At 42.7% G+C, this 22561-nt stretch overlaps 1 protein-coding gene and 1 long non-coding RNA gene across 2 annotated transcripts in view; one reads left to right on the forward strand and one right to left on the reverse strand.

Moving 5' to 3' along the window:
- Positions 1-22561, reverse strand: part of TGFB2 (transforming growth factor beta 2) — a 139569-nt gene that overhangs the window by 104916 nt on the left and 12092 nt on the right. The gene's annotated exons all lie outside the window — the stretch shown is intronic.
- LOC142492706 (uncharacterized) lies at positions 5058-11553 on the forward strand. The gene is made up of 3 exons (XR_012800886.1): positions 5058-5123; positions 7116-7274; positions 8893-11553. It is a non-coding gene; the product is annotated as an uncharacterized LOC142492706 (long non-coding RNA).

Consider the following 22561-nt stretch of genomic DNA (forward strand, 5'->3'; position numbering starts at 1 on the left):
CTTGATCCTGGTAAAAAAACGGTGTAAATGGCCTGGTCTCCCGTGACAGACAGAGGGGGAGAGAATATGAGAGAGATGGGGGGGGGGGAGAAATGAGACGGGGGGGTGAGTGATGATGAGTGGAGGGTAGCGGGTGAGAGTATGATTGCAAGTATGTTATTTATAAATGATCTGAGCGTTACGTAATTTTCAAAAAAAAAATCTCTCCAGATATGCACCAATTTGCACCATTTCATATTTCTATTTCGTAAAAGAATTCTGGAGAGGCCGTTCCGTTCCCAGAATTTTTTTTACGAAAATGAATATGAAATGGTTAAAATTGGTGCAAATCTGGAGTGAAATTTAGAAAGAATTACGTAACGGTCAGATCATTTATAAATAACATACTTCCCCACCGATGTTTCTCGAGCACATCGCACCATTGGGTCCAATATTTTTGGATAAGCCATCTGGCAACCCTATCTAGAAGGGGAGTCCATTATTTGTGCCATTATTTAGATGAATTAATAAAGAACCGCAACGTTTATTTTAAATAGCGGTAAACTCGAACACCACTATGTTTTTAGGTTAGTAAGATCCCTTATCATTTCCCCTAATAACATTATGCATTGAATACTAAAGTCACATTTGTTGTGTTGAGTTAAGCTTTCAAGTATGAAAGTGGCATGTTTTCACATTTCACAAAATGAAGAATGCAACATTAAAAATAACAGACACGCTATAGTATTACTAATGGCTTTCACTTGTTCCAACTTTAAATGATGTTGCTGTGTCGGACTGTATTATTATGTACAAAGAAGATGATGATATATTGATGACCCTAAAAAGTGCAGTTCACACTACTCGTTTAATTGTATTATTTATAAAAAAATCTCTTCACCATTATTACAACTGTGTCTGTTATCACCTCTCTAGTTTCACCCTGTTCAAATGATTGTTAAATATTGTGTTTATTCAGAAACCCGAAATTAAAATGGCTGCTAAAGCTCACCTAAATTGTAACATCACTGGACTTTATCACAGAAGTTGAGGATGAGAGAACAGACTGCTAGTTGCAGCTTCCTTGTACAGATGTAGGGTGATGGTGGGTCGCGTAATCAGAACGGAATCCGCCAAGGGTACGGTCCTGGTACCCGCGTGCTCACGGAATCCCCGTGACCAGACTAATGGCCCAACAGGATTAACCTAGTGGGGGTCCTTGATTCTATCTACTTTCACTGCTCTTCTCTTACAGACGGAGGGACTCCGCTGTGTTAATCCTGATGGGCTATTCCCCTGCCAAGCACTGTGCCGCAAACGTTCATATTTTGGTCCGCGGTTCACCGGCACATGTATTGCGGCTGGTTAGAGATACAAGATGCTGCATCTGTTACGGCAACGCAACCACGTGACGTCAGCCATCGCAATAGCAATTCCTGCACGCTGGTGCAGGAGACCAGAGGGCGACTGGGGGGCGTGGAGGAGGCGTGGCCATGAGCTGTTCGCCCTCATTGGTGGAACCGCTCACGTGCCGCTGACGTCAGACGACGATCTCCGAAAAAGTCAAAATCCTTTGACTACCGGTGATCGCGACCATATTACCACTATGGGCACCCGCGACGGACTGCATGTACTTGCTACTACTATAAGCATAGCCTTAGGCTGAGTTTATAGTGTAGGCTATAGCGACGGCGCACAGCGCAAAAGCTAATAGATGTAATCCATTGTGTGCGCTTTTAGTGGGTGCAACTGCGACCAAAATCGCTGAAATCAATAGATTTTGATCATTACTGCGACGTCCGCACCACGTGACGACAATAACCCAATCACATAGCCTCTACCTGACGTTACCGCCCCTTGCAGCCAGTGACATCGCAAAAACTCAATTACAACTTTTGCGACAGCGACGTCACCGGTCGCATCGCAATCAATGTAGACTGCACTATAAGCTCAGCCTTGGCTTGCACCGGGTGCTCCATTTTAACTTGCCAGACACTTAATAGTTCAAACGCTTTTATCTCCTGGATGGAACATCAGATTCCAGAAATAAAAACAGCATTTGAAAGGGTTTAAAAGAAATTAAGTAAATCAGCACAGGCTGCTACTTCAACTTGTTCAACAATAAATTTGGATTTTTAAACAGAAATACCGGTGTGAACTAGTGCTATCTGCTTTTTACAGCATATCGCATATTCAACTAAATTCAGCAATATATGTGAAAAACATTTTTTCACATCTAAGATGGTGCAACCTACCAACTTTCTTTCCTAAGTTTTCAACCTGGAATTGACACTGAAAGCTCTGACAAACTCTACAGCTAGCACTACCATGCTAAATATAATATGTAGATGTGTTGAACATGGACTGTCAAGATCATATAAAGCATGTCTCTTTTGCAGAAGTGTAAGATGCATCTATGCATAGTTGACATATTGTAGTTTCATTTTGGAAAGATACAGGTTAAGAAACGACCAAAAAAAAAAAAAAACATTCATCATATGGTGTTTTACATGATGTCTATTAAATGGAGATCTAAACCAATGACTCAAGTTAGCCAAAGTTATAACTTTGCCAGCTCTGCTCCCCACCGTGTCAAATTGATTGATTCCATGAAATTCTGCAATACTTAACCTTTCATCCAATGTGATACATATTAGAATAGAGCCCGCAACCGTTTAGATTGTAAAGATTACATGTGTTCTGCATAAAGGGAAGACGCGGGAGCTCCTGTAAAGTGTATTGATGGGTGTTTAAACATTCTTAATACTGCTAATTATATACAGAGGATTCAGGGGTTTAGTCCAGTGTTTACTTTCAAAATCACTCTGGCAAAGACTGTTATTTGCTATCATTCGGTTATCCCTTGTAACATTTAATTTTTATCTCGAACATTTAAAACAAAAAAAAAGGGACATCAGACATCAAGTCCTATCTTCTAAGACTGGCTGTTGAGTGATAAAGGAACAGTTACTAAATTCACATGATGTATTATGACATGTATATTTGCAAAAGTCTTTGTGAGCCGACTGTTACAAAGAATTTCAAATACCGAACTGCCACATTTACAAATGTTAAACAAACAATGTTCTTTTGTCCAATATGTTTAATTTAGCTTTCTTAAACATTTCTTGTAAGAATATAAACGAGGTATTCGGTGTGCATACATTGTGCGGCTTATGCAATTAGCCCTGTGTGACTGCTGAATAAACGTGCAAAGATATTCTTCAGCACTTTTCTAACTACTGTGCAGTTTGCCTTGAGGACTGGACTTGAGCACCCCTGGGTTACATGTCCTTTAGGTTACTAAGCTTGGTGAATGTTAATGACATCAGTCCTGTGGTTAAACACAGTGGGCACAAAGGGATTATGTCATCTTAATGGGCTTTAAGGTGACTAACGGGTTAGTACCATTTTGTGAAAATATGTCACAGTGCCTCAATAAAAACAGCAAAACCCCATAAGAAAATGGAAAATAGAATGGAAGGCAAAATATAAATCATATTATTATATTTTAATCAAGGAACAGAGGCATTCTACTACAGTATTTATTTAGCAACATAAGCACAAGTGCCTACAATTCTGTTTTAGTGAAATCATATGGCTTCACAGCAAGGATTTCCTAATGCTGTGGAGATTGCCATTCCTCACAAATGAAAGTAACGGAGAAAGCCTCCCACACACTGATTTAGCCAGGTTTATGTAAGGATGTCAGCCAGGCCTCCAAAGCGTCAGTTATTCCTCCCTTTTGGCCTGTATGATGCATGTATGGTTGACAAAATCGATGTTCAGGTGTGCTTAATCTTTACTTCCCATTTACAAGGCAATACTGCTGTTCCCACCAGCTAAAACTAACTACACTCCTTTCCTGAAGTATCTCTCACTTACTTCTACATCTACGTTCATCAGGAGAAACAGCTCGGGTATTAACATTAGCATGCAGTTTGCCGCCTGGCAAAACATAATATACCAAGCGTTCATAGGCTGTGAGGTACCGTAAACTAAAGCTTAGCACGGTTTTGTAAATCTGGGCCAATATCATAAACAATGGCATAGAAGAAACACGGACTGACTCAGTAAGGACCCCAACTGAATATATTGGACAAAGAAAGCAGGAACAAATATTAATGTGGCATACACGGTGGGCCATATTTACCTAGCTGCTTCTTAAGAGAGAATGGTCCACTCTGTATTTAAGTTGTCGGAAGGTGCCTTATGGAAACACCACTGTATCTTGTGTTCTCATTCTTCTCCTCTGAGCAGAGAATGTTTCCCCCAATATATCATGTCAGTCATGGCCCTGCTGACCATACAGTGATCCTCGAACATCCCCCTTGTCACCTCGCCCTCCAGCGAGGTCAGATCGCCCCTTCTCCCCCCAAATGCTGCAGTGCCCAGGCCCAGGCACCACCTGAGATGAGACACGATGTGTAAACCATAAAAAAAATCATCCATTTACTATTTTGTTTTTTTTATACATTTACCATTTAATAGTAACAATCCACTCAGAACTGGTCATTACTGGTCAATAATGTCCTGGCAGGGTCAACTCCTCAACTGGGACATTATTATCCAGTAATGCCCTGTGGTGGGGGTATTGTTACTTAAATATGGTTAGAGAAGAAAATACGGATCAGCCAGCAATTAAACTCATTGGAACATTATTAATTAAATATTTGTTCCTCTTGAACACTTTTACTTAATGTCTCAAACTGAACATCTTATAATACTAATACTTTTTGTCCCATGTGCAACACTGTGCTAAGGGCTCTTCATACACTGAAAGGTTCAGAAATAAAATATTGTACTGTTTTATTAGCAATTATAGGCGAAAGCAGTAAAATTCAGGGCATTATTGAAAACCCTGCTCTCTGATTGGTTAAAATTCCGGGCATTATCCAATCAGTAATACCCGGAATTTAAGCAGCAGAATGTGTAGTTTTCAATGTATTTATTTCCAGCCAATCAGCTTTCAGAACAGCTGAGACAGGGTAGGGGATTCGTGTGATTGAAGTAACAGCTCTGAGACAGGGCAGGGGATTGGTCAGGTCGTATGAGCCACGGGTTGACTCCTCCCCCTCCCGAGCTGACTGAGATTTTCTGAGCAGATTCAGTTGAATTGGGGGGAGAGTCTGCAAAGCAAAGAAGTAAGTGGCTGTCTGCAGTTTCTTTGTGGCTGCAGTGTGTGTGTGTGTCAGTAGCAGTTTGTGTGTGCTGTGCTGTTGTATATCTGTGTAGAGGTAGTGTGTGTGTGTGTGTGTGTGTGTGTGTGTGTGTGTGTGTGTGTGTGTGTGTGTGTGTCAGTAGCAGTGTTTATGGGTGTAGCATGTGTGTGTGTAGCAGCAGTTTGTGTGTGTGTAGAGGTTCTGTGTATAGAGGTTCTGTGTATAGAGGTGCAGTGTTGTGTGTGTGTGTGTGTGTGTGTATGTTGTGTGTGTAGAGGTGCTGTGTTTTGTATAGAGGTGCAGTGTTGTGTGTGTGAGGTGTGTGTAGAGGTGCTGTGTTGTGTATAGAGGTGGGGGGAGTGCAACGTTTAGTAAGTGGCTGCAGTGTGTGTGTGTGTGTGTGTGTGTGTGTGTTGTGTTGTTGTATGTCTAACAGCAGTTTGTGTGTGTGTAGAGCTGATGTGTGTGTGTGTGTGTGTGTGTATAGAGCTCCAGTGTGTGTGTGTGTGTGTGTGTGTGTGTGTGTGTGTGTGTGTGTGTGTGTGTGTGTGTGTCAGTAGCAGTGTTTATGGGTGTAGCATGTGTGTGTAGCAGCAGAGTTTGTGTGTGTAGAGCTGCTGTGTTGTGTGTGTGTGTAGAGCTGCTGTGTTGTGTGTGTGTGTAGATGTGCTGTGTTGTGTGTGTAGATGTGCTGTGTTGTGAGTGTAGAGGATGTGCTGTGTTGTGTGTGTGTGTGTGTGTGTGTGTGTGTGTGTGTGTGTCAGTAGCAGTGTTTATGGGTGTAGCATGTGTGTGTAGCAGCAGAGTTTGTGTGTGTAGAGCTGCTGTGTTGTGTGTGTGTGTAGAGCTGCTGTGTTGTGTGTGTGTGTAGATGTGCTGTGTTGTGTGTGTAGATGTGCTGTGTTGTGTGTGTAGAGGAGGTGCTGTGTTGTGTGTGTGTGTGTGGTGTGTGTGTGTGGTGTGTGTGTGTGTGTGTGTGTGTGTGTGTGTGTGTGTGTGTGTGTGTGTGTGTGTGTGTGTGCTGTTGTGTTTGTGTGTGTGTGTGTGTGTGTGTGTGTGTACACAGAGGGGCGGCAGTGTGTGGTATAGATATCTGCAGTGTAAGCGTATATAGAGGTGGATTCATGTATTTACCATTTTAATAAAAAAAATCTATATAACTATACAAAAGTGTCTATTATTTATGAAAAAAGCCTACATTTAGCCTATAATAGTAATAATCCCCTCAGAACAGGGCATTACTGGCCAATAATGCCCAGGCTGGGTTAAAGTCCCTCGGCTTCGCCTCGGGCCTTCAACTCTTCCAGCCAGGGCATTATTGGCCAGTAATGCCCTGTTCTGAGGGGATTATTACTTAAATAAAGATACCAGTTGTGAGCCCATTCACAGGTCTGCAACCCTTCTTTTCCCCATTATCTTTTAGCATACAGTTCTTCCACTGTAGCCAGGGATTCTGGGTAATGGCATGCAAATAAGCACACTGTTTTATTACACAGGTTAGAATGCAGACAGTCAGCAGCACATTTTTCTGTGTCGCTCAAATCTCCAACAGCAGAAAATGTTGGTAATATACAAATGCAACATACATTGGCTCATTTACAGTCCTATATTCATGCATTTCATTGAAATATGAATGTATTCATTCCACCTGGCGTTGCTCGATGTTGCAGTCAGACGATGTGCACAATTTAACACCACGAAAGAAAAAAACAAAACACAACAACATGCCTTTCTACCTTTCAACAAGTCACCATCATCTAATGCAATGTGGGTGGTAAATCAATGATGTAAATCGATCTATTTGGTTTAAGGCTTTAAGCAGTCTGGCACTTCACTAGACTGGAGCTAGTGTTTAAGCCCAGGTGTATCCCACATCCAAATCAGTGTTACACAAAGAACCTGTTATAGCTGGGTTAATCGTCCAAACTATGTTATGCTATCTACACTAATTCCCCCTCTATTGCTAAACTATAGGTCTATAGAGTTATCGGCTTTCTATCACTTTAACAATGGCGGTCGCTTTCATGGCGAAGATCTGAGGACTGTGTCATTAAGATTTGGAACAATAACCCACACATATGACGGGACTCCTGAATATTCACCACTTTGCAGCTAGAGCAAAGGGATAAACAGGTTAGAAATTCAAGCCAATGGCTCACATGACTTGACCTTATACTTACAGAATCCTTGCGCATCGACTATGAGGCTGCAATCATATATTGTACAAACTCCTATGTCACACACTATAAGAAAACTGTCCTGGGAACTCCCGATCTCTAAGGTACTGTAGATCCTTTTATGTTTAGGGAAAGAAAAAAGAAGCAAGAGTGAGCCAGCCATTTAGAAAAATCAGCTTGTACCCTTAATAAATAGGGTGAACAGAAATCTATGGGTGCAAATTCATTCATAGAAAATTAATGGATCTGCTGTCTAAGAGTCTAATTCTATAAAGTGCGAAGTGAATAGGGGTTTTCCATGCGGTAGCACCAAAGAAGCAATATTGCACTTTATAGAATAAGGACTTAAGTATTTAATGCCTATGGGAGTACTAGGGAGAAATGTTAAATAATTGTGATAAATTGCTTTCCTTTGTCTCTAAAAAATAGTTTGGGGGTGCATCTATAACATGACACGTAAGTTCCAATAATATATTGTGATTGATCTCAAAAATGCTACTAAGCTTTAGCACACTTTCATTACCCTTCGAATCAATGGGAGTAAAGGAGTTTAGTACCCTTTTGTGGATCTGGGCCCAAGAGGGTTAAAAGTGCAGCAACTCAACTCTAACAATGAAGGACATTTATAATATTAGTCTGAAAAGTCATTCTTTTCTTACTCCATCTGAACCAGCCATTAAATGCGCACTCAATGCTACAATGTAAAAGAAAACATGTTTTAATCCTTTCTTGACTTCCTCATTGTTCTGTCATCTCTAGCAGATCAATTTATAGGACGATTAACAAGTTTAGTTATAATAAATGCACTTATTGTGCAAATGGTTTAACATGTCACCCCTAAAAGCTCTTCCTCCTCACCCACTCATGCTATCCTAACTATTTTTATGAGCGGATTAGACAAGAGCAAACAGTTCACACGTAGCATTTAGCAATGTCTAGATTAAGGCACAGGGACTACGTCTGCAAATATAAAATACACCATATTGCAACAATTCAAAGTGCATTCTGCTGTTACTGTGCAAATTAAACAATAGCACATGTTGTCAGGTTAACCCCTTTTTTCCTCATCTGTAGAATAGCTTCAATGATTCAAATACTACAATTAAATGAATTAACTGTTACTTTATTAAGGGTACAACTGAGAGATTTACTGCTGACATGTCACTGGCTGTATCAGCAGTGGCCTAAAGCCTCTATAACCTCAGCTAAAAGCGGTCATTGACCTCGATTTCTATAACAGTCAAAAGCTACTATTCATAAAATAGTAATTTAAAACAGCAAAATATTTGTTCTGCCAGATTGCCATCCTGGCTTTGCTGTAACAGCCTTGATGAGTTCAGCAGCTAACTAGTTTCACCCACAATCGCTGGACAAGTTTAAAAACTTTCTTTTGTTCTCCCTCTCAATTTTGTTCGAACAATCTTCATTGAAAATATTGAATTTGTAATGCTGCTACATTACTACACAATACTTCATGTGCCCCCATTCCACTATTTCCTCCTTTTGGAAGCTGTTTCAAATTAAATGTATGTGGCTCTGTGCATATCTTAATCTTTCGAATCTTGCTCCAACAGTTGTGAAGACTGTGCGCTACTGTTTTGGAATAGAAAAGGTATGTCAGAAAGAACTTGTCCCTAGGGATTTCGCTGAATATGTTTATTAAATACAAAGTTGAAGACTGTAAAGACTCTTACAAAAAGCAAATAACAGACTCCAGTGTGAAAAGCTAGTTATGTACAAACCTACAACTAACACACAAGGAAATTGGCAGGCCTGATGACTCCGTGGGTAGCACAATAAATTGCCATGGAAGAGGAGGCTTGGATTGAAGACATTGGGACCATGGTTTCCCAGCAGGCTCTTAATGCACCCAATCTCTCTCGACCTTAAAAAACTTGTGTGGTTTGCCCAAGCTCCATGGACTTTACAAGGATGGCTCTGGCTATATATGTTTACAAATGAACGCTCAATATACAGGCAATGCAGTTCTTAATAAGGGCATCAAAATATAGCAGTCACAATATTTATGTGGCAAGGAAACACTAGCCTACATTAGAAACATTTTAATACATAAACTAACATTACAGCTTTATAGTAATATGAGTATCTCAAAGTGCCGAAACATGCTGCATAAGAAGTATAACTAATACAAACTTTGCTTCTTATCTATGGTTAATTAAACCAAATGTAACATGAGATATGCTGGCATGCTGTATAACCCTAACTCATAATGTCCTCTTTACTCTTTAGCATGTATTTGGAAGTCTGAAATATATTTAACCATTGTTCTGTTGTTGTAAAGGTTTTATTATAACCAACAATTTTATTCTCCGGTAATGTGGGAGCCACAATGACTATAGGGTTTTTATATTTACATTCATTTTAATGATGATGGCAAACTTGTAACAGGCATCAAGGACAGCCAGTGTGTGGGGAAACAACAAAGACACAGTCACATATTATTATTATTATTATTGTGTATTTGTAAAGTGCCAACCTATTCGGTCGTCTGGCACAGTGGGGGTACAGAGTTATGTAAATGACGTATACAGAATGACATGCCAAAAATGAGAAACAAGCGCAAACAGGTACAGAAGGTAAGGGGGGCCCTGCTTGTGACTGAGAGACTACAGTGGGGCAATGTTAAAACAAAATGTAAAGTAGTTGAGCATTGTGGGAGAGTATGCCTCAGGATGGAGTATGATCCAGTTGCATAGCGGATCGTTAAGGTTTGGGGGTGAGGATGTTAGGGGGTGTTAGATAGTGTGGAGTCCAGTCACACAGCTGGTCCCAGTAGGTTTGGAAGGGTGGGGGTAGATGTTAGGGGTATGTCAGATAAGCTTCCTTGAAAAGGTGAGTTTTCAGGGAGTATTTAAATGTCTGCAAGCTGGGGAAGCGTCTGATAGAGCGTGGTGGGGAATTCCAGAGAGAGTTAGCCTCGTTATTTAAAATGTGTTTAATAAACTTGCTTTTGTAAGCTGCTAAACAGGGGCAAATCCATAACTGAACAAAGAAAGCAGCACCAGTAATTGTAAAGGTGGTACCAGCAGGTCAACATTGTTGATTCAGGCTATACATTTGCAATTATTTGGGCTAAGTTATCATGCAGTGTATATACTGATGCAGCGGCCGTTATTCGAACACATCACAGCACCAATTTTGAGTTCTCTGCTGTTCCCCACGCAGCATGAACGCGGCCAATCGCCCCAGGCACCCGCGCTTATCGCGGATGTTCTGTTTGAATTTCATGGATTCTGTTTCTTCGTTTGCAATAAAATTGATGAATTGTAATGTGTACAGTACTGTGCTACTGTGTCAATTTCATGTTTTTAAAAGCCAGAACACTAAAATTCGTTTTTCTGCACTCGCCGCGCTCGCATCTTAGTGCGGGGAGGCTGGAATTCATCCCGCGGTTTAAAATCGGGATTCCGATGTACATGACGCGTGAAGTGTTCGAATAACGGCCGCTGCATCAGTAGAAATCTGTAATGCATATCTAAGGGCCCAAGCAACAAGGTTTCTTAAATCAGTATTTCTGCACAAAAAAAAAAAAAAAAGAAGAAGAAACTACTAGATAATAATCACACTGAGGTATGTGATCAGGAGGAAAAAGGATTTAAGAAAAATTTAAATAAAATGTATTTTTGGAAGCCATGTCAATCAGCACATAAAAAAGCAATCTAGTTACTGGGTTACAGCAAAAAAAGTTACAACTAAAGAACAACTAAATAAGTCGTAAGGCGCTAACCTAAAGCTCCAGTAAAAGGAAACAAGTCATGTTAGAGCCTGTTAGCTTCAAATGTTTAACTCGATTGGCTTTTTCCTTAATATAATAAAGATTGATTTCAATGTTCCCCACGCTGCCTGGCACTTTCACTGATTATTATTAATGCAGCTATACTGCTAAGCGTCCTGTTCCTTCTGCTTCCATCCAAGAAAAGTTACTTCAGCTACAGCAGCATGTGTGGAGTGAGGACGCTGGGGAGAGGAAATCCAGCTGTGCTTCTTCTATCTTTTGGTTCAGAAGGCTTCCACTTTTCCTAGATGGCTGTTGATGCGCCAACATGGTGATACAGTTCTTCACTGATGAACAAGTGTCGTTGAACAATAGCTCTAAAACCAAGTTTTTGCTGTAGTGTAACCAATGTAGCCTATATTCAAGAGACATTGTATTTAAGTCACTCATGCAATGTAATGATGATAATAAAACGTCTTGCATCTTGGACTCCTTCAAGATATGTTTCAGAACTCCAACAGATACTGATACGTGCAAAATACCTACTGTTTGCAATCTGGACTAGATAGGTACAAACAATAGCAAACATGCGATGATGGTCATATTTAAAGGTGCAGGGCTAAGCTGGTAGAGAGTAGCGCTGTTGTGCGCATCGGAGCGCGCTGATTCCGGGAAGGTAGGTATGGATCGGGGGGAGGAAATTAATGGGGTTCAGCTCCAGAGACCCCCTGCTTCAATCCTATGTTAAATAAAAAGAATCAAGTGCCCATCATTGCTTTTGATAGGTATTGGCTAACCACTCTCCAATTAATGAAAAACAGGAACATTTTGCTAATACATGTGTAGCATTCCTCCGGGGGGGGGGGGAGACCAGCTCCGTTGCTCAGGAGAAGCAGCAAAGTTGCGTTGGCCATGTTGTTGTTGGCGCAGCCACTCAGCCTATGAGTGGTGTGCAATGTGTGGTGTGGCGGCTATCTTGGGGTTAGCACCGCCGGAAGGACTGGTTCTAAGAAGCAGGAATTCCTCTGCGGGACAGAGGACCGTTAGTGGCGGTTGATCTGGACCCTGCAGGAGTGAGGTAGTGTTTTGGGAGCTGGCAAGCTCCTGGACTAGGCCAAAGACATACCCCTCAAGGCCCCAGTCAGCCCCCTCACTGTAGTAGAGTGTGCAGGGCCGGCCATATCATTAGGGATCTCCCTGTAGTGAGGGACTGCAGTGGAGCAGGATCCAAGCAGCAGAGGAGTTCTTCAGCAGCAGCAGCCTCGTGCAGCATCCGGGTGTGAGGTGTGAGGGGCTGCTGTCAGAGACCCAGCGCCGTGGGACCCCGTGGCTGTGATGTGCTTGGTGAAGTCATTACTCCCTTTGAGTGGAGATTATCTCCTCACTGATGCAAAGTAATATTCACAAATGTTGAAAACTAAAGATACCATACATGTGTAACACCCTTTTCCTATCCCTATGGGAAATAGCGGAAATTACGGTACTGGTGCTACCTGTTTGACTTACAGAAGGCCTGTGCTTCTGCTCATGGCGAGCCTGGAGTGACGGTGTGATCTCTCTATCTCTGGTGCAGCGCCTCCACCTATGAGGATTCCAGATAGCGGGACGTCACCTCATAGGAACATGTATACATGGAAAAAGATAAACACTTGCTAACTCAATGGGTAAATGAAAAAAAAAAAAAAAAGAGGGGGGGGTGTCGGGAGGAGGGGGGAGGTGGTGTGGATGCCGGTAGGGGTGGTGAGTGAGGAGCAGGCTGGGACTCGGAGGGCCGCGTGGGCTACGCCCAAAACTGATTATGCCGCGGAGGGCCGGTAGGTGTGGGGGCCTCGGGGGGGGGGGGGGGAGGAAGTGGATGCCGGTGGAGGGGGATGGATGCCAGTGGTGGGAGGTAAGGAGCAGGTTGCGGCTGGACTCGGAGGGCCGCTGCTGGGGGACGTGTAGGGCTTCCGGCCACCTCTTCCTTCCTTCCCCCCTCCCGATCGGGCGCGCAGCGGCCATTTTTTTAATTAGCGCGACCCCGGTTCTAGCGCGGTCGGATCGGGTGGCCCCCGAGGACCGCGCTATAACGGGGTTGAGCTGTATATGTGTATATATATATATATCTATATATATATATATATATATATATAAAGCAGAAAATAGCTGTGTTAGTCCAGTTGCGATAGTGCAGAATAAATGAGTTCTTCAGTATTAGGTGATACCTTTTTTATTGGACTAACAATTTATGTCATAGGACAAGCTTTCGAGAGTTATCCTCTCTTCTTCGGGTCAAGCAATACTGATATACAAAGGATATATATATATATAGCCAATAAAGAGTATCACTTGTGAACACATTACTGCTGCGGCCGAGTTTATTCAAGCATTTGCCCGTTCTCGGCCGCAGCAATAACCTGGCGCGCGCCGGAGGGTGCCGAGCGCGCGCCGAAGCAGCGGAGGAGCGCCCTCCGATCGGGGCGCTCTCCCTCCCGCTGCCGGGTCCGCCGGGTCCCCCGGAACCCCCTGCCGCCATCCCCCACATCGCGGGACACCAGGGCTCCCTCGGGGAGCCCTGGACGCACGTGCAGGGGGCGCAGGCACCCGATGACGCGTGACCGCGCATCGGTGATGCGCGGCACGCTGAGGGAGTGCGGCTAGCACGCCGGGGCATCCCCCGGCTTGCGGTGCTAGCCGTGCTGCAATAAAGTGTGTCGGTAGTGTATGTCTCCAACCCTGCCTTTCACCATTATCACCAAGCATACAATGCTTCCACTGCAGCAAGGGATTCTGCAAAATGACATGCAAATGAGCACACAATGTGTCACCTTTTGCCTGAAATCCATTTTTACACGGAACCCTTATAAGCAAATGCTCTGCTGTTCACACAGCTTTTAAGCACAGTATGGGATTTAGATGCAAAGCCAGTCAAACCACTCACAGGCAGCTGTTTCGACCTTTATGGGTCTCATCAGTGTGAAGTTGGTTGTACTGGCTTTGCAATTTTCAAGGCTGGATAAGTTTACCGTATACATTTTATGTATACAGTATATTAGAGGTACATATTTACCACATGGATATACTGTATTTTTTACTTTCTATTACACTCTGAAATGATTAATTTCTGACTGAATTAGAATTTTTGGAAAGACTTGCTGATCAGTTCCACAATCACAATTATCAGTGCCTAAATACTATATAAGGTTCAGCTACAGGCGCTCAATAACAAGCAAAAAGTGTAAATATGTCCCCTGATTGACCCCAAAGTAGTTCAAATACAACCTTAGGGTCCAATCATTTGAAATTTGAGTCCAAAAACAGTCCAGACTGCTGAAAAATCCAGCGCTGTTGCGACGCCCTACGGAGGGGGAGCTTGAGGAGATCACGTGGTGACGCAGTCTGAAGACGTCACGTGACACGGAAGGGCACTCCAACCCCTGGGGGGGCGGAAGCAGGCAGCGGACGCGCTGTAGCAGCTGGCATAGTATCCCCACACAAAGACAACCCTGCACAACTCCAGCACGCATCTGTGGATTACCACATACTGCCTAAACTGACCGGATGTTTGTGAGTGTATTGTTGATTGATATTTTTCTGTGATTTTAACCTAGTAAAACTTTATTTGCACCAGGAAGTGTGCGCTTTCTTTTCTTCTCATCTTTTGAATAGAATTTTTGCAAATGTATTCTTTGTTATTTCTAATTAAATTAGCCCACAAAAAGCATCTTAAAAACACTACTTTTTTATTTACAGACATATCTTTGCTTTTAAAGAAAAACTGAGCTTTTTGTCCCCTCTCGCCCATTGCATTTCCAGAACACTGACAGTACAGTATACTCAACGACAGCTGTGAGGTTTTAAAAAGCGCAGTGCACTAGAATTTAATCAAATCTATGAACAATTCCCATGTGGTTCCTTAAAAAAATTACAGCCAGCAAAAAATGTACCTTTTTTTCTGTCCCCCCTCCAAAATTGACTGCCTAACAATGTGATATTCTTCATTCAAGCAAAGTATAATTTTATTAACTAAATGGGGCTTAAATAGTGTGAACAACACAATAGCTTAGCAATGTGGGCTCAATTAATATGATTGATCAAGTATTTCCTTACATGATGCTGTCCGAACGATTAACCGTTAATGGCAGTACAAATGTTAACAGCAGCATGAGAAGAAAAAAAATCTCTAATGGTGTTTTGTATAGGTTTTATTATAGGATGAAGGTTATTCAACCCCATTCAGTCCCAAAGGTCCAACTTTCGCACCAAAAAGGGGGTTAAGAAGACGATGCCAATGAAAATACAAACCCCAAAAAGAGCCAAAAAAAGAAAACAAAGGAATTATGTGAGTGAAGAACTGGAAGTGGAAAGAATGACAGCTTTACTGCTGTACTTGGGAGAAATACAACAATCAGTGTTAGACTTGCACAGGAAGTGTTGAAATTACAGTCACTGAAATATATCCAACACTTCAAAATTCAATTATCTTTCCCAGAACATTTTCATTTCATCACTGGCAACAACAGATGTTTTAATGTAGATTTCTTAATCCAATTCTACTTCTGTCCGTTCTGTAGGGTTGTTTTTCAAAATGAATTTTTTTTTTTTATTATTTTTTTTTTTAAATTGGACTCTGGTGACAAATAAGGCAGCTTACCCATCACTCCTACTTATGAATGAATGCTTATTTGAGAAAAGCCTAGTCAAGACTGAGATACAGTATTTCTCAATGTGGTGTGGAGTTGACATGGCAGGAGGGAGCCAAGTAAACATGACCAAGGTCAAAGTAACAGAACGCAGCTTTTTTTCTTTTTTTTCATCGGAGTAGAATAATGCCTCAGTATTAGCTAATTGAGTTAATGCAGAGTCAACATTATCACACTGTCTGCTCTATTTTTTGTTGTTGTTTTCCAGTGGGGGAAAAAAAAAAAGCATTTGTCTGAATGTTAATTTAGTCTGATTAAGCAGAGTATTCTTTTTCTGACAAAATTATGAAGTCCACAGAGAACTTGACTTGTGCATTTGGAAGCAAACTATCTTAAACACCTCTTGTTTATTCTGTATTTCCATCAAAAGTGAAGACTATGAGATCTGAATGAAACTTCTGTGCTGGTGTCAAATACAGGAGATTCCTTTATTGATGCATTTCATGTACAAATCAGTCCAACTCGTTTAATAAAATACTCATTATTGGTATTCCCTTTGAACAAGCCCTTTTAAACATCCTATAGTAAGTTTTACCTTTCCACTTAAAAATCTAATTTTATTTGCTAGGCTGTGTGCCAAAAATTAAAAAATGGCTGTAATTTCCTCTCACGGAAGTAATGGTTTGCATCTTATTGCTTATTATTCAAGAGGCGCAGCATTGGAAAAGTGGGCATGACTTGTGCTTTCGTTTCCGTGTTCTTCAAAAAGCTTCTTTTGTTTTTGTTTTTCAGGAGAAACCTGTGCATTAAAAAAAAATATGCACAATGGCCAAGGGTCACAGTATATTGAAGTGATTACATTAACATAACCAGCCCTCAAAACTGCATTCATAGCTCTAATTTCTGTCACACTGCAAAATAATCGAGATATGTTATGACTTTACTGACCATCGGCAATCAAGGAAAACACATGGTGCCACGTACCTGTGTGCACTTGTAAAAGTGGTTCCAAAAAAATACGAATTCATTTTTACAGAAATTACACAGTGTCTGTTTTAGCGCTGTCTGCATGTAGTTTATGCCATGCTCTATGTACATTGACCACATGGGCTCATATATTTATATGAGAAATTACGGTTTAGCACTTTTATTCTACAGTCCACCCACTGGTAGAAGCAAAAGCTGGAATATTACGGTTTAACAAAGGCAACTTTTATCCATTCACAAGGATAGGAAAACAGCCATTTTATTATTGAAGGTATATTGTTTAGATTCAAATAATTTCACATTTTACAAAAAAAAACAAATGCATAACTGGAAACTATCATAAATTAACGAAAAAGGTGTCACTGCTTACGGCCTATACTATAGTAATGATTTTTCTGTGTAATGAAGAATTCTAGGAATGAGCAAACATGACATTTATCTTTTACAATTGCCTGTGACTCAATTAAATCAATACACCCATTTGCAACTAGCACTGTGATCGTATCCCACAGGCACTATATAGTAGTCCAGACAGAAGGAAGCAATTATATAATGAGTCATAATTATAACACGTACAATTTAATAATTATACTATTTAAGAAAGAGGTTTAGTAATCCAAGCCTGAATTGTTCACAACTCAGGAAAATAACAAATTACATGGATATTCACAATGGCCAACGCAAAGTTTTGCAAAGAAGTAAAAACAATGTATAATAAAATTTAAGTATCTAAAAAAAATGTCGTTGTTATTTCATATGCCAGATCTGTCCATGGTTTTTTGTTTTATCTACAAAAGGTTTACAATCTGAAATTGTTATATGAATCTGTGTGATGAAAACATAAAACATTACTGTCTAGTCAAAACTACTGACTTCTTGGAGAATATTCAAAATGATTTCTACTCTAGTACATTCTAATCCATAATTATATTACAACTCATTTACGAGGTTAATTACGTGGTAATTCTAGGGGGGGGGGGGGGAGTTCAGCTGAAAACATCTGCTATTTGCTTTGGACAACATAGAATAACCCCCTTAGAGCTTGTTCCGTTCAGTCACTAGCCTCACTAAGTGACATAGTTGACTATTTCCTTTATTAATACTCTCTTATCAAAGGAATATAGTCATTGCTCAAAACTCGAGCACAATAACAGAAGATGTGCACTTTGACTTTCTGCAATTCTCTTCTGTACTTGGAAGACAAAAACTGGACACTTGACTCCAACTCATTTCTCACTTTATACAAATAATGTGTAACTTTAATTGCTTTGACCTATGTGCTAATTTTCTGCCTACACAGTCAACCCCTTTATTTGTTTTTTGGACACCTGCCATTAAATGTCTATCATTCTTTAGTTTGAAATCAATCATCATCATCGTAATTCTTAAGCCACTGCCATTGAATGTAATAATACTTTTCCGCATAAGGTATAATTATAGACAGCATATTTTAGCTCTATGTGCAGCAACTTGCATTTACTTGCACCCCCATTGTTCATCTCAAAGCCTGATTTGGCGATGTCTTTCAGTAGCTCAATACTTTTTTCATACTGTGTACACAATTGTAACAGATGTGAGGTCATCCACAGTTTGGCAGGAACTCCTCCCTAAGTCAGTAATGTATACATTAAATAGTTGTATTTTTGTCCACTCCACGCTCATTGTGATGGTTTTTTTTAAATGGGTAAAGGGTTGTAATCATGAAGAAGTATCTAGAAATTACTAAAGTGGTAGGAAAAAAAATAATAAATAAATAAAAGAACACAGTGGAGACATCCAAAGCTTTGTGCTATGCTCGGATCATTGCGAGCCCCCCCCCCCCCCTCCCCTCCCCCATTTCACACCTCACGAGCCCCCCCTCCCTCTTCCCATGTATTTCTCTCCCTTCCGTCTCACCCCATCTCACTCTCCCGCCTCGCATGTATTTCTCACCCCTGAGTCTGACTCTTAGGCCTTGTCCAGGGTGGCGCTGAGCGGGCAGGCGTGCTCACGCTGGCCGCAGAGCAAGCAAATTTGAATTTGCTGCTCGCAAGCGCGTCCCGTGAGCGGTTCGCCCAATGAGGGCGAACCAGTTCCGTGACGTCGTGGCCGCGCCCCAGGTGAGCGCACGTCTAGCCGGCCACGAATCGCCCGGCTGAGCAGGGCGCAGCGCACGAGTGCCAGCGCGCCCATTCTCTGCCTGGCTGCAGCTCTAGGCTGCGTACATGGTAAGTTCAGCCGTGCGGGGCGCGCGGAGGCTGAGGGAAAGCGGGTGCTTTCCCTGGCTATGGTATACGCGCCGCCCGTGGGCGTGTCTAGGGGCGTGCCAGTGATGTCACGGAGCTTGTTTGTCCTCATTGGGCGAACCGCTCACGTGACCGGCCTGTCGCGCCAAGAAATCAGTTTAAACTGATTTCTTGCGCAGCGCATGCCCACTCCCCCTTTCGAACGCTTGCGTCCGCACGCCGCATGGCCTTGGGCAGTTTGATCGGTCAGCGTGCGCACGCCTCCGCACGGTCTGCCCGACCATGGACGCAGCCTTACTCCCTCTTTTCCTCAATCATCCCCTCTCTCCTCACTCATTCCCCCCACAAGATATATACCAAAAAACTTCCCATCCCCAAATACGTACAAAAAAAATCCCCAAATATTTACAACCTCCCCAAGCCCCCCAAATGCATACAAAAAATACATATAACCCGTGTGTGTGTGTGTATATATATGTGTATATATATGTGTATATATGTGTGTGTGTGTGTGTGTGTGTGTGTGTGTATCTGTTTATATATATATTGTGACAGAAACCAGGGGTTGGTAATAAACTCCATATACAGGGCTCCCAGGATACTGAACAGTTTCTGTCCTGTCTAAGCTGAACAGGGCAGCCTCGTGGTACAGGCACTCCATTCCACAGTTTGTCTGCTGCCTGTTTTCTGTCACCTGTCATGCTGATTAGAGTTCAGGTATATAAGACCTGTTTCCTGTTCCCTCTGGGCCCCGCCCAAGAGCCTGGAAGGCTGCTGAACTGCAGAGGGGTGAGAAAGCCTCTTTCCCAAATCGCTTCATTCATTCTGTTAGTTTGTCTAAAGACTGCAAAGGTACTTATTTTGTTGGTGGAAGTGGACAAGCCACTTCCAACTCTGAGTCAGGGACATCTAAGTTTAAGTTATCGCTCAGACGAGCAGTTTTTTGTTTGGCTTTGTTTTCTGTTTAAACTGTGGCAGTCTCAGTGCCTGGGACTGAATAAACCAGGCATAGCCTGTTTAAAGGAACAGTACGTGACGTCTCATCATTTAACCTACCCTAAAAGACCGTGTTCTAACAGTCCCGGACAGACGGCGGAGCCCCGGAGTAAGCCGTTTGTCACATATGGTGGAGAATGCGGGCAGAACACTGAAAGGTCTGGGGGTTAAAGAACTTTAAAAAAAAAAAAAAAAAGAAGGTTTTTTTTTTCTCTCTCTCCAAACAAGATGGAAGACGTGGTGAGTGCGCTGGTACGCAATGTCGCTGTCCAGAAAGACGCGAATGAAGCCCAGCAACAGGCGAGTGAAACCCAGCGACAGCTGTTAATAGCCCAGCAAGAGACTAATGCAAACCAGCAAGAGACAAACCGCCTGCTGAGAGAGGAGCAAAAGCGGTTCGCTCAGGGCTTACAGCAGGAACTCGAGATCCTGAGGGGGACTATCAGTAACCTTCCACTGGCAGAGGCAGCCCCAGTTCCGAAAATGACCAGGGCAAGCCACTACCTTCAGAAGATGGGACCCTCGGATGATGTGGAAGCCTATCTTCTCACGTTTGAACGCACGGCACAGAGAGAGGGATGGCCAGAAGCTGAGTGGGCTGGTCTAATCGCACCCTTCCTAAGCGGCGAACCCCAGAAGGCTTACTTTGATCTAGAGCCAGCCGAAGCTAACGTCTATGCAAAATTGAAGTTCGAGATCCTCGCCCGCCTCGGCGTAACCACGGCTGTTCGTGCCCAAAGGTTTCACGCATGGTCCTTCACGATGGATAAAGCCACCCGAAGCCAGATGTATGACCTCATCCACCTCGCCCGGAAGTGGCTACAACCCGAGATCAACTCAGCAAGCCACATCGTGGAACGGTTGGTCATGGACCAGTTCTTGAGGAAACTTCCCTCTGCCTTACGCCGTTGGGTCAGTCGGAGTGACCCCCACAATGCGGATGAGCTTGTGACCCTTGTAGAAAGGTACAGTGCAGCAGAAGAGCACCCGCAACCCACAGTCGTGGAGCAACCCCACTATCCGAGGTTCCAGGACTCTTCCAGAGACGGTAAAAGGGTACCGGGGTTAAGGGGCGCTGAAGAGCGGCGACCACCTTCACGCCGCTCCAGCAACAGTGGTTCGCACACTAAGGGCAATAGCCAACATGGGGAGCCGGGAAAAGGCTCTAAGTGGGACACAGACTATGTACCTAAATGTGTAAATTGTCATGAGAGGGGCCACACAGCAAAAATCTGCCCACTAAATGATGAGCCCATGCAATGCAACAGCGTGGAACCTTATTCGCTGTTGTCCCAATGTATGGGCCCTAGCCCAGAGGACCCCTTGAATAACCATCTGTGGGCATTTGTAAAGGTTAATGGTAAGAGGGTTCGGGCACTTCTTGACTCTGGGAGTATGGTCACACTAGTGTCCGAATACCTATTGCCCATTAAGAAGAAACAGGTAAACAGTTCACAAAGAGTGGCAATTTGTTGTATACATGGGGATAATCATGAATATTCCACTGTTGATGTTTTTTTTGAAACAGAATTTGGTTCTTTAGATTTCAAGGTGGGTGTTGTACCCAAACTGGCACATGATGTGTTAATAGGGACCGACTTTCCCCATTTTCTAAAAATGTGGTCCCCAGCTCAGAATAGCGCCCAGAGTTCAATAGCAGACCATAACGAAGTGTTAGAAGAAACAAATCCTTTCCCTTTTTCAGAAATGGAGGTTGACGAGGGCCCAAATAAGAAGGGGGAAAAGGAGGAGTGCTGTGAAATTCCCTTCCCCATCACTACTTTGGTAGGGAATACCCCAAATCAAGATGTTGATCAGGCACTTACCACCCCAGTACAGGATAAGACCCTCGCTGACCTAGAGGTCAGTCCTGGGAGTTTTAAGAAGGCCCAGTGGGAGGACCCCACATTAGCGGTAGCAAGGGGAAATATACGGGACCAGAATAGTACTCATGGCCAACCAGATAGGTCACTTGCTTACCCCTACTTCGAGGTAGAGAACGACCTAGTATATCGGGTTGATAAAAGAAAATCAGTTACAACTAAACAATTGTTGGTACCACGGACATTCCGTAACGAAGTATTACACCTCGCACATAGTCATCCATTGGGGGGACACCTAGGGGTGGAAAAGACAAAAGAAAAGGTTCTCCGAAGCTTTTATTGGCCTGGGGTTCTGGCAGAAATTACAAACTATTGTTCCTCATGCCCAGAATGTCAGATCACCGCCCCGTTCAAAGCATACCGCAGCCCATTGGTACCCCTTCCCATAATAGAGGTACCATTTGACCGGATTGCTATGGATCTAGTAGGACCCCTAATAAAGTCTGCTAGGGGACATCAGCATATATTGGTAATATTAGATTATGCTACCCGATATCCGGAGGCAGTTCCCCTACGTAGCACCTCTGCTAAAAACATAGCAAAAGAGTTAGTACTTCTGTTTTCCCGGGTCGGAATTCCTAAAGAGATCTTATCTGACCAGGGAACACCATTTATGTCCCAAGTAACAAAAGAGCTATGTAAACTCCTAAAAATCAAGCATCTCAGAACCTCAGTCTATCATCCACAAACAGATGGTTTAGTGGAAAGGTTCAATAAAACCTTAAAGAGCATGTTACGCCGGGCGGTCGATAAGGATGGGAAAAACTGGGACTGTTTGTTACCATACCTGTTAT

The sequence above is a fragment of the Ascaphus truei genome, chromosome 4, assembly GCF_040206685.1.
Source record: "Ascaphus truei isolate aAscTru1 chromosome 4, aAscTru1.hap1, whole genome shotgun sequence".
In the NCBI taxonomy this organism is placed as follows: Eukaryota; Metazoa; Chordata; class Amphibia; order Anura; family Ascaphidae; genus Ascaphus; species Ascaphus truei.